The following is a 10213-nucleotide window of genomic DNA, read 5'->3' on the forward strand; positions in this document are numbered from 1 at the left end:
TTTTTAAATCATGTGATGGTTTGGTTTGAAGATCACATATTTATAAGTCATAGATCAAAAGGTTGATCAAAACAAGTTGAAAACAAAAATCAATGGAAATAGCATATAAGAATTTCGGCCCTATGGAGTTTTAATAGTTGTGATTAGTTTTAAATTTTTCTAAATTGATATTTGAGTTGAGGATAAAATTTACATGAGGCATGTAAATTTTGGTGACTTTTGGAATTAGTATGCAAAATCCTTAAGTTATGGGTAAAACGGTCATTTTCCTACTTGTAGAGAGTAAAATGGAAATTTTATTCTTTAAGTTAGTATTTTTCATATTTCAAGTTATTAGTGATTTAGTGCTAACTTTTAGAATCACTAATTACAGTTCCTCGTGATCGCGCTTGAGGTTTTATAAGAAACGCGGAGATCGAGATAAGTTAGCTTTTAACTTACTAGCAGTCTACTGTGTATGTGTGCTAAGTAAAGGAACTACAGTGTATGTATGTATGTTATCATATATGTCATACCATGCCAAGTTATCACGTAATTGTCTATTATACAGAATTTATTCTGTCATCAATTTGTATATGTTACAGAATATATTCTGTCATGTATTACTGTACATTACAAGTATGTCATGTTAAATATATTGTCTATTATATGTTATGCCATGTTACGAAATGTTTCTATCTCAAGTTGGTCATGTATTTCAAATTATATTCATGTCACGTTATGTTACGTCAGGGCTTCAGTCATTTCGTATTCCAGTCACGTTTCATCTTGATTACTTATGTATGAGGTCACAGCAATTGTGACACATATACTACGTGAGACACAGCAATTGTGACACGTAGAATACATGAGGCCACAACAACTGTGGAGTATGTATTTAAGCAGTTAAAGAATAAGTTTCCGTAGAATACATTGAGCCACAACAACTGTGGAGTATATATTTACACGTAGAATACATGGGGCCACAACAACTGTGGAGTATGTATTTTTCACATTAAGTCAAGTTTGTGTAGAATACATGGGACCACAACAACTGTGGAGTATGTATTTACACGTAGAATACATGGGGCCACAACAACTGTGGAGTATGTATTTTTCATGCTAAGTCAAGTTTCAGATCAAGTTCATGTCAAGTCAAGTTCAGTTCATGTTTCAATTTAAGTTATGTTAATTATGCTATGTTGTACGCCAAATTATGCTTTAATTACTTATGAATTTGATTATGCATTTATGCTTTTACTGTCATCCATGCATCATTAGCTTGTGTGAAAGTTTTTTATTAACTTACTGAGATTTGTAATCAAATCTCATTTTAGTAGTCTCAACTACCATTCCCCCCAAATGATAGATCTTGTTACAGGACCTGAAGGAGAATCAGGAGCTGATCAACTAGACACAGTTGACTAAGCGACGGTGCGACATTAATGTTAATATAGTAATTAATGTAAATTACTACTTGTACGATTGAGTTGTATCTCTAGTACTTTTTGGATCATAACCATTTTGGACTAGTGTCGTGATCTTAGTTGTTCAATGGGTTTTTATGTATGAAGTATGTTTTAAGCATTTGAGATATTTTCAATTTGGTGCATAGTATTGCTAAAGAAAAAATTTATCCGCTGCGAATATTGCATATTGTTAGATGCATGTTAGGAATATTGCATCTTATATGTCATGAACGAGGGCAGTAACCTTGTGTTACAGGTCTCGACGCTTCAAATGTCCGTCCGATCCTAAATGAAATTTGGGGGCGTCATAGGGTGGTATCAGAACAATACGTCTCTGGGCAGTAAGTCCACATGTCCTTAGGAAATGCACCAAACATTAGGCTTGAAATTTTAGTCGTCAGTAGGGTTGAATTTCTTAAGGTATGAAAGGTAGTATGTGGTTTTAATATATATACTCGTGTGTTTCAAGAAGGGACACATGACTCGTGATAGAATACCTCGGAATCCTAAGGAAGATAACAATCAAGAGGATCAGAATTTCCCGATGGATGAATGATTAGTTGAGGTGGTAAGTTTGCTGACCTACGTATTTAGACATCCACAACTACGACAAGTGCACATACCCATTAGAGTATATGCTGTCACTCAGAGAAACGTAAATGCTGGCACCCCAGGAACTGCAGGAGCTGGTATCATCACTGGTATTTTACTAGGACCTATATGTGGTTAAACATAGTTAACGTTGATATGATTGCAATTGATGGTAGTATTGCATTATTGTTATTTTGGAATAGGTCAAGTCATTGGGGTTGGTAAATTGTACATTGTTTGATTCAAACGAGTCATTGTTTCTATTAATTGTGGTAGTGCTTGAGAATTCAGCTTGGAAGCTGAATTGTTACCCTAGTAGTAAGAGTAACAATTTTCATTAGAAGTATTATTGTTCATACCAATGTAGATATAGAATACCTTTTAGTAATATGAAAAAGGATATTTAGGGTTGATGAATGGTATTCCACATATTTGGAGAATTGTTTTGATTATGAGAATACGATAGAAATTATGTTTGGAATAGTAATTTGATTAGGAGAAACTTTAGCCTTAGTAGGATTCATTTATGATAATAGTATTACCACGCCGCCAGTAAATGATTTCTAGCAAAGCATTATCTTTATGGATACACAGATCGATCTTCTTTTGAAAACTATTATAAGGGGAGTAAAATCTTAGTCTTGAGGATTTATGTGAACATTAGGAACATATCATTTAGAATTAGAATAATTGATAACTCATGATGGATAGAAGAGTTATGACAATCATAAGAGAGAAAGTCTCAAGTTTAAGTTATTAACTGATCAGTTATCAAAGTACCACCTTGGAAGAGGACTGATTGTTGCGATTATAAAGAAGTAAATTAGTCCTAAACCAGTAGAACTCCTTGAGGTTTTTATTAACTTGAAAATTACTGAGAGGTTGGATATGCATGATTAAATGCATATTTATATGAGTTATTGGATATGTCATATATATGAAAATCCCTTAAAGAAATAAATGGAGCACATAAAATATCTACTAAAAGATAAAAACACAAATATGAATATTTGTGAAGTATTATTTTATTATCATAAAGCAAAATTATAGAAATTTGAGGCTCTTTGCCTCAATCTTTAAACGCTATTGCTCTTCAAAAATCTGCATGCCTTTCCTATCTAAAGGAGTAGCCACTCGAAAAGAAGAGTTAAGCAAAAATTTTAAATCTCTGTTCTCCCGCTTTAGTGTTTCTATCTTCATGTTGGATTCCATAAGAAGCCTCTGAAGGATAGAAATATTCTCGTGGAGTTTGTCAACCCCACCAGTCCTGGATTGCGGTCGCTGAGAATATTCGACAATGGCTGATGAGTATCGGGTACCGAGACTCACAAGCTCGTAGATAAGTTCATTATCTGACTTATTAGTCAGATCATTATTGGATTGCATTATAGCACATACGGAAGAAGCATAAACAACTGGTGAACGAGGTGCAGAATACTTCATGTTTTGGTAATGAGAAGATTGCTGAGCCATTGCAAAGTAAGTAAGCAGAAAGAGATTGCAGAGTAATAATGCAGACTAATTTCAGAAAAGTAAAGAAGATGAGATGCGAAAGAAGATGAACTGAATAATTCTTTTATAGAGAAAATTATGACGACTCATCTCTCGTGAAGCATTTCTCTACAAGAGACAAGAGCAATGTAGTATCATAGCTACGGTGCCTGACAACTACAGAAAAACAAAGTAGTGTCATAGCTATGCGGCGCCTGACAACTACAGAAGAGCAATGTAGTATTATAGCTGCGGTGCCTGACAACTACAGAAGAGCAAAGTAGTGTCATAGCTATGCGGCGCCTGACAGCTACAGAAGACCTATAAAAATCATGTGGATCAGAGTTGTCTGGTCTAAAACAAAGGACCACCGATTTTGTTACTAAAAAAAAAAAAAAAAAAGAGAAAGAGAGAGAGAGGTTAACGGCTTAATTTTGATGAATTCTCTACTAACTATAGTATTTACAAGAACACTTAAAGTATATCGCCTATGTTTTTCTAAACAAAAGTTTCGAAAGATTATTTACTTGAAGTTTTAGGTTTGGAGAGTGTGTCGATACAACTTGGCCAACCTTGTGGAAAGAAGTATAATATAATTATTGATTAAAGTAAAAAAGTTAAGGAATGACATAATCTCAAAGGTAAATATATACGGGATAGACACTAGGTTGGTAAATAACACCTATTCCTTAACTTGTTATTTCTTACTCACTTCGATTTCGAGGATGAAATCTTTTTCTTAGGAGGGGAGATTGTAACAGTCCGCTAGAAATTCAATTGTGGAATTTCTATTGACTTTAGGAACCTCGTGAAGATTCTATAAGTTTTCATGAATCCATTAATCATATATGTTTTAGTCTAACCACATAGTTAGTGTTATTATTTACTATGATATCCGAAGTGTGTTTTTTATTATTGGAGATAGTTAGAAGTGTCAAAATGTATTATGGTTTGTGCCATTAGACTCGGAGGGTTATTTAAGGTCTTATGGCGCAATAACACTTTTTCATATTTTCAGACGAAACGTCTGCTCAAAACTGTAGATATTATTGGATAAAAATATCTTGAACTAATTTTTGTAGATATTATTGGATAAAAATATTTTAAACTAATTTTGTAGATATTATTGGATAAAAATATTTTAAATTAATTTCGTGGATATTATTGGGTAAAAATATCTTGAGTTGATTTTTGTAGATATTATTAGGTGAGAGAGTCCTACACTCCACTCTCACTTCGGGTAAGAGAGTCATACACTTAACTCTCATTTCGGGTAAGAGAGTCCTACACTTAACTCTCACTCCAGTCTCATCTCTTCCATATCTCATCCATAAGTATCTCCAGCCACCCCTCCCCACGAAATTATCTTTATTTACACTTTCCATTGAAAGAATACCAAACACTCTCTCTAAGACAGCTTTTAGGAGTTCTTTTGTACGCCCATTTCGAAGTTTTTGTAAGTGTTTTATCATAAATTATCCTGTATATAAGTTGTTCCTTTTTTAGTCTAGTTTACGTGGATATCTTATTTGTCCCATTTGAAAATTATTTGGTTAGTCAAATATTATGTAAACTATAGAAAGGTCATTCTGGGAGATAAACTGAAGAATATGTTATAGTTTGGAGTTTTTGACCAAGCTAATGGATAGATATTGGTCCGAAATTTTTATAGAGTATTTTTAACATGTGTATATGATTATTGGTTGATGATTTTTGCATAATTAAAGGTTTTGATGAAAGATTTTATTAGATTTAGAAACTTAGAAACTGGAAGAAGAAAGACAGTTTCTGTTTTGAGAAAGTTTAACTCTTTGGTGGTCTAAACATATTCCAATGACTTTGATAATTTTATTGGAGGATCCTAAGTATCTTATATACATGTTATATTATTATTTTGAAGATATTTGATATTAGTTTCAAAGATATGAAATTTTATGCAAAGAGATATTCAAATAAGCCAAAGTGTGGATGTTCTTGGTTAAATTTATGTTTTGGTTAATTTTTAACCATGTGATCTTGAATTAGAAGCTTATATATGTTTTAGGACATCTTTTTAAACCATGTGATGGTTTGGTTTGAAGATCACATATTTATAAGTCATAGATCAAAAGGTTGATCAAAACAAGTTGAAAATAAAATCAATGGAAATAGCATATGGGAATTTCGGCCCTATGGAGTTTTAATAGTTGTAATTAGTTTTAAATTTTTCTAAATTGATATTTGAGTTAAGGATAAAATTTGCATGAGGCATGTAAATTTTGGTGACTTTTGGAATTAGTATGCAAAATCCTTAAGTTATGGGTAAAACGGTCATTTTCCTACATGTAGAGAGTAAAATGGAAATTTTATTCTTTAAGTTAGTATTTTCCATATTTCAAGTTATTAGTGATTTAGTGCTAACTTTTAGAATCACTAATTACAGTTCCTCGTGATCGCGCTTGAGGTTTTATAAGAAATGCGGAGATCGAGGTAAGTTAGCTTTTAACTTACTAGCAGTCTACTGTGTATGTGTGCTAAGTAAAGGAACTACAGTGTATGTATGTATGTTTTCATATATGTCATGCCATGCCAAGTTATCACGTAATTGTCTATTATACAGAATTTATTCTGTCATCAATTTTTATCTGTTACATAATATATTCTGTCATGTATTACTGTACATTACAAGTATGTCATGTTAAATATATTATCTATTATATGTTATGTCATGTTACGAAATGTTTCTATCTCAAGTTGGTCATGTATTTCAAGTTATATTCAAGTCACGTTATGTTACGTCAGGGCTTCAGTCATTTCGTATTCCAGTCACGTTTCATCTTGATTACTTATGTATGAGGTCACAACAATTGTGACGCATACACTACGTTAGACACAACAATTGTGACACGTAGAATACATGAGGCCACAACAACTGTGGAGTATGTATTTAAGCAGTTAAAGAATAAGTTTCCATAGAATACATGGGGCCACAACAACTGTGGAGTATGTATTTACACGTAGAATACATGGGGCTACAACAACTGTGGAGTATGTATTTTTTATGTTAAATCAAGTTTGTGTAGAATATATGGGACCACAACAATTGTGGAGTATGTATTTACACGTAGAATACATGGGGCCACAATAACTGTGGAGTATGTATTTTTCATGCTAAGTCAAGTTTCAGATCAAGTTCATGTCAAGTCAAGTTCAGTTCATGTTTCAATTTAAGTTATGTCAATTATGCTATGTTGTACGCCAAGTTATACTTTAATTACTTATGAATTTGATTATGCATTTATACTTTTACTGTCATCCATGCATCATTAGCTTGTGTGGAAGTTTTTTGTTAACTTACTGAGATTTGTAATCAAATCTCACTTTGGTAGTCTCAACTACCATTCCCCCCGAATGGTAGATCTTGTTACAGGACCTGAAGGAGAATCAGGAGCTGATCAACTAGACACAATTGACTAAGCGACGGTGCGACATCAATGTTAATATAGTAATTAACGTAAATTACTACTTGTACGATTGAGTTGCATCTCTAGTACTTTTTGGATCATAACCATTTTGGACTAGTGTTATGATCTTAGTTGTTCAATGGATTTTTATGTATGAAGTATGTTTTAAGCATTTGAGATATTTTCAATTTGGTGCATAGTATTGCTAAAGAAAAAATTTATCTCCTGCGAATATTGCATATTGTTAGATGCATGTTAGGAATATTGCATCTTATATGTCATGAACGGGGGCAGGTAACCTTGTGTTGCATGTCTTGGCGCTTCAAATGTCCGTCCGATCCCAAACGGGATTTGGGGGCGTCACAATATCTACCGCTTGACCACTTCTACAACTTGCTTCAACATGGTTTAGTAGTTCTTGTACCTTTTTCCGTCGAATGGGTTCTGTTACATCGAGGTGTTGCAATACAAACATTTGCATGGTTGAAACTTTCCTGAGCTTCCTCCATTGAGGCGATGCAAGTAGCCATGCCATTGAAAATTTATCATGGTTGAATGCTTGGGCTGCATCAGGAATAGCTCGGCTGGAGAAGGCCTGGTCATTTTTCTGCAATGCTTATTTGGCCATGTATGGAGATGAAATGACTATTGTCGTTATGCTTCTGAGCTTCAAAGTCATTAGATGTCCATAAGTTTTGGAGAGCTTCGTGAGAGCTTGGTGCAATTTTTTGCCTAGTTCCAAGATGTTCCGGATGATTGGAAAAGGCTTGGGGCTTGGGGGCAAGTTTAAGGAGTTGGACTTTGGTCTTGATAGACCGGAGGTGATCAACACACCAATGAGTGCCCACACAAAGGAAAGTGCCAGCAAAAGCGGTAGGTAGTCCATTAAACTAATATTTGCAATGGGTGTGCCTTGATCTGAAGTCAGATGTCAGAAAGCCAACTGAGACGACAATTACAAAGGGGTTGGCGGTGGCTGGCGATTTAAAGTGTTCAGCCACTCCACACCAGCCGACTGACGGGAATTTTTGGCTGATCACTACTAGAGAGATGGCTATACACGTATTTTTGTCGACGGAAGTCCCAAGGAGAAGATGAAGATGAAGTGGTGAGTTCGTCCATGCTTCTATCTATAAAAGCTTTCGATGGATCCTACATCGGAAAGACGACAGAGTTCAAGGACTGATCCTTATCCTCTGGCGTTTGTTTTTGTTTTGTTTCATTTGGTTTGAAACCTAGACGGCAAGGAAATGATATGAAGGATTGCGAGAAAACTTTCAAACCGGTCGGTTGTAAATTTAATTTTAACACCAATCAATAGAAATTCGCCACATAGAATGTGTACAGCAAAAAATCTACACCTCACATGTACATGATTTCATTTTTTTTCCCGTCTCTTTCTCCTCTCTCTCCACCCCACGCCTGTAACCCCTTCTCTCCTCAAGCGTGCTCTCTCTCTCTCTCTCTCTCTCTCTCTCTCTCTCTCTCCAATCTTTCTCTCTCCTCACTCTTAACAATCTCTCTCTCTCTCTCTCTCTCTCTCTCTCTCTCTCTCTCAACAATCTCACTCTCAAGAAACTGTTTAAGATATTTTCAACGTTTTTTTTTCTTTCTAAAACATCACCAATACCTACTAGTGTTGCTCTTTGGAATCGCTGTTCGAAAGTGGCCACTACCACTGCTGGATGGGATGTATTTGGGCTTGAATCCAACACCATTGTCTCAATTAGAGATTTGTGGCAAGTGAGGAAAGTTACCTGCATGAACATTTAGAGTGAAGTAATGAATATCAGTGAGAAGTGTTGAAGATACTTCAACACCCAAACACAAAGTAAAAGTTTGGATCTTAGTGAAGGTATGACTGGTCGCTTCATAGGCAGGTCGCTTCATGCATGCCAAATTGATGTCCCCGTTAAATACTCAGACCTTGACCCAGAAGATTCCTTTACAACATCCTAACGATGGGTGGGCAAAGAGAGAGAGAGAGAGAGAGAGAGAGAGAGAGAGCTCGGAACAATGGGTGTGGGGTGAGGGGAAGCGTGAGGAAGAAAATAAAATATTGTGATATTTTGTATGTATTCTTTTCTTTAGTGCATCCTATATGTGGCAGTGTCTTATACATGGGTGTAAAAGAAAATTTGCCACCCGACCGGCTAGGGCGTCTCTCTTAAATTAAGAAAAATTCATTGCATGAGCACTTTTATTTTTTAATTTTAATCTTTTTATCTTGCAAACCTGTTAAATTAATACAGCACGGTCACGCTTAGGAAATTTGGGCTGGATAATTGGCTTGGGCTTTATATCGGGGGGGTTGGTTGCTCGCTTGGCCCAAAGAAATTCTAGTACCTCAGTTTCATCGAAGTTGGAGAAGAGGGGAGAAAAATGAAAAATAACAACCTCCATGTTGAGTGTGCGTGTCCTCCTCCTCCTCTTCTTATTTATTTATTTTATTTTATTTTTATTTTTATTTTAAAGGAGATTTAGATACTGAATTGTGATAAAATAATATTAAATAAAATTAAATAAAAGTTATAATTTTAAAAAAATATTATTTATATATTATTTTTATTTTAAGATTTTAAAAAATAAATTATTTATTATATTTTATGTAAGAATTTGAAAAAAATTGTAAAAATTAGATAAGATGAAATGAGTTAAGAAACTCTCTCAATCTAAACAATCTCTAGAGAATGTTTGGAAGTATTTTTATTCCATCTCATCTCATCTCATCTCATCTCATTCCAAACATCATTTAAACATAAATATTTTCAAATGAATCATTATAACTTTTTAAAACTAATTATTACAATTTTTATAACTTTTTAAACAAAAAAATAAACAAAATTCAACTTTTTTAAATATTAAAATAAAAAAAATTATAATTTATAATATTTTTTATTTAAATTTTTATAATATTTTTTATTTAAATTTTTTCTATTTCTTTCTAAAATTTAATAAATATTTATCTATTGTTTTAATTAATAAATATTTATCTCAAATTACATTATTATTATTTATAAACTTTTCATATCATTTCCCAAAGTGTGCTATTATTGTTGAGTTTACTCGCGATGCATTGAGTCTCTTGGCTTGCAAGCCAAGTGAATAAAAAAAAAAAAAAAACAAAAGAAAGAAAAAGACTTTCAGGGTGCAACAGACAAAAACTAATCGTGTCGTGTGACGAGGTGTTAATTACCATTCAGCATGGTTGCCATGGCACTACATATAAAAAATTGACTG

This window comes from Carya illinoinensis, chromosome 2 (genome assembly GCF_018687715.1).
Source record: "Carya illinoinensis cultivar Pawnee chromosome 2, C.illinoinensisPawnee_v1, whole genome shotgun sequence".
Taxonomy (NCBI): Eukaryota; Viridiplantae; Streptophyta; class Magnoliopsida; order Fagales; family Juglandaceae; genus Carya; species Carya illinoinensis.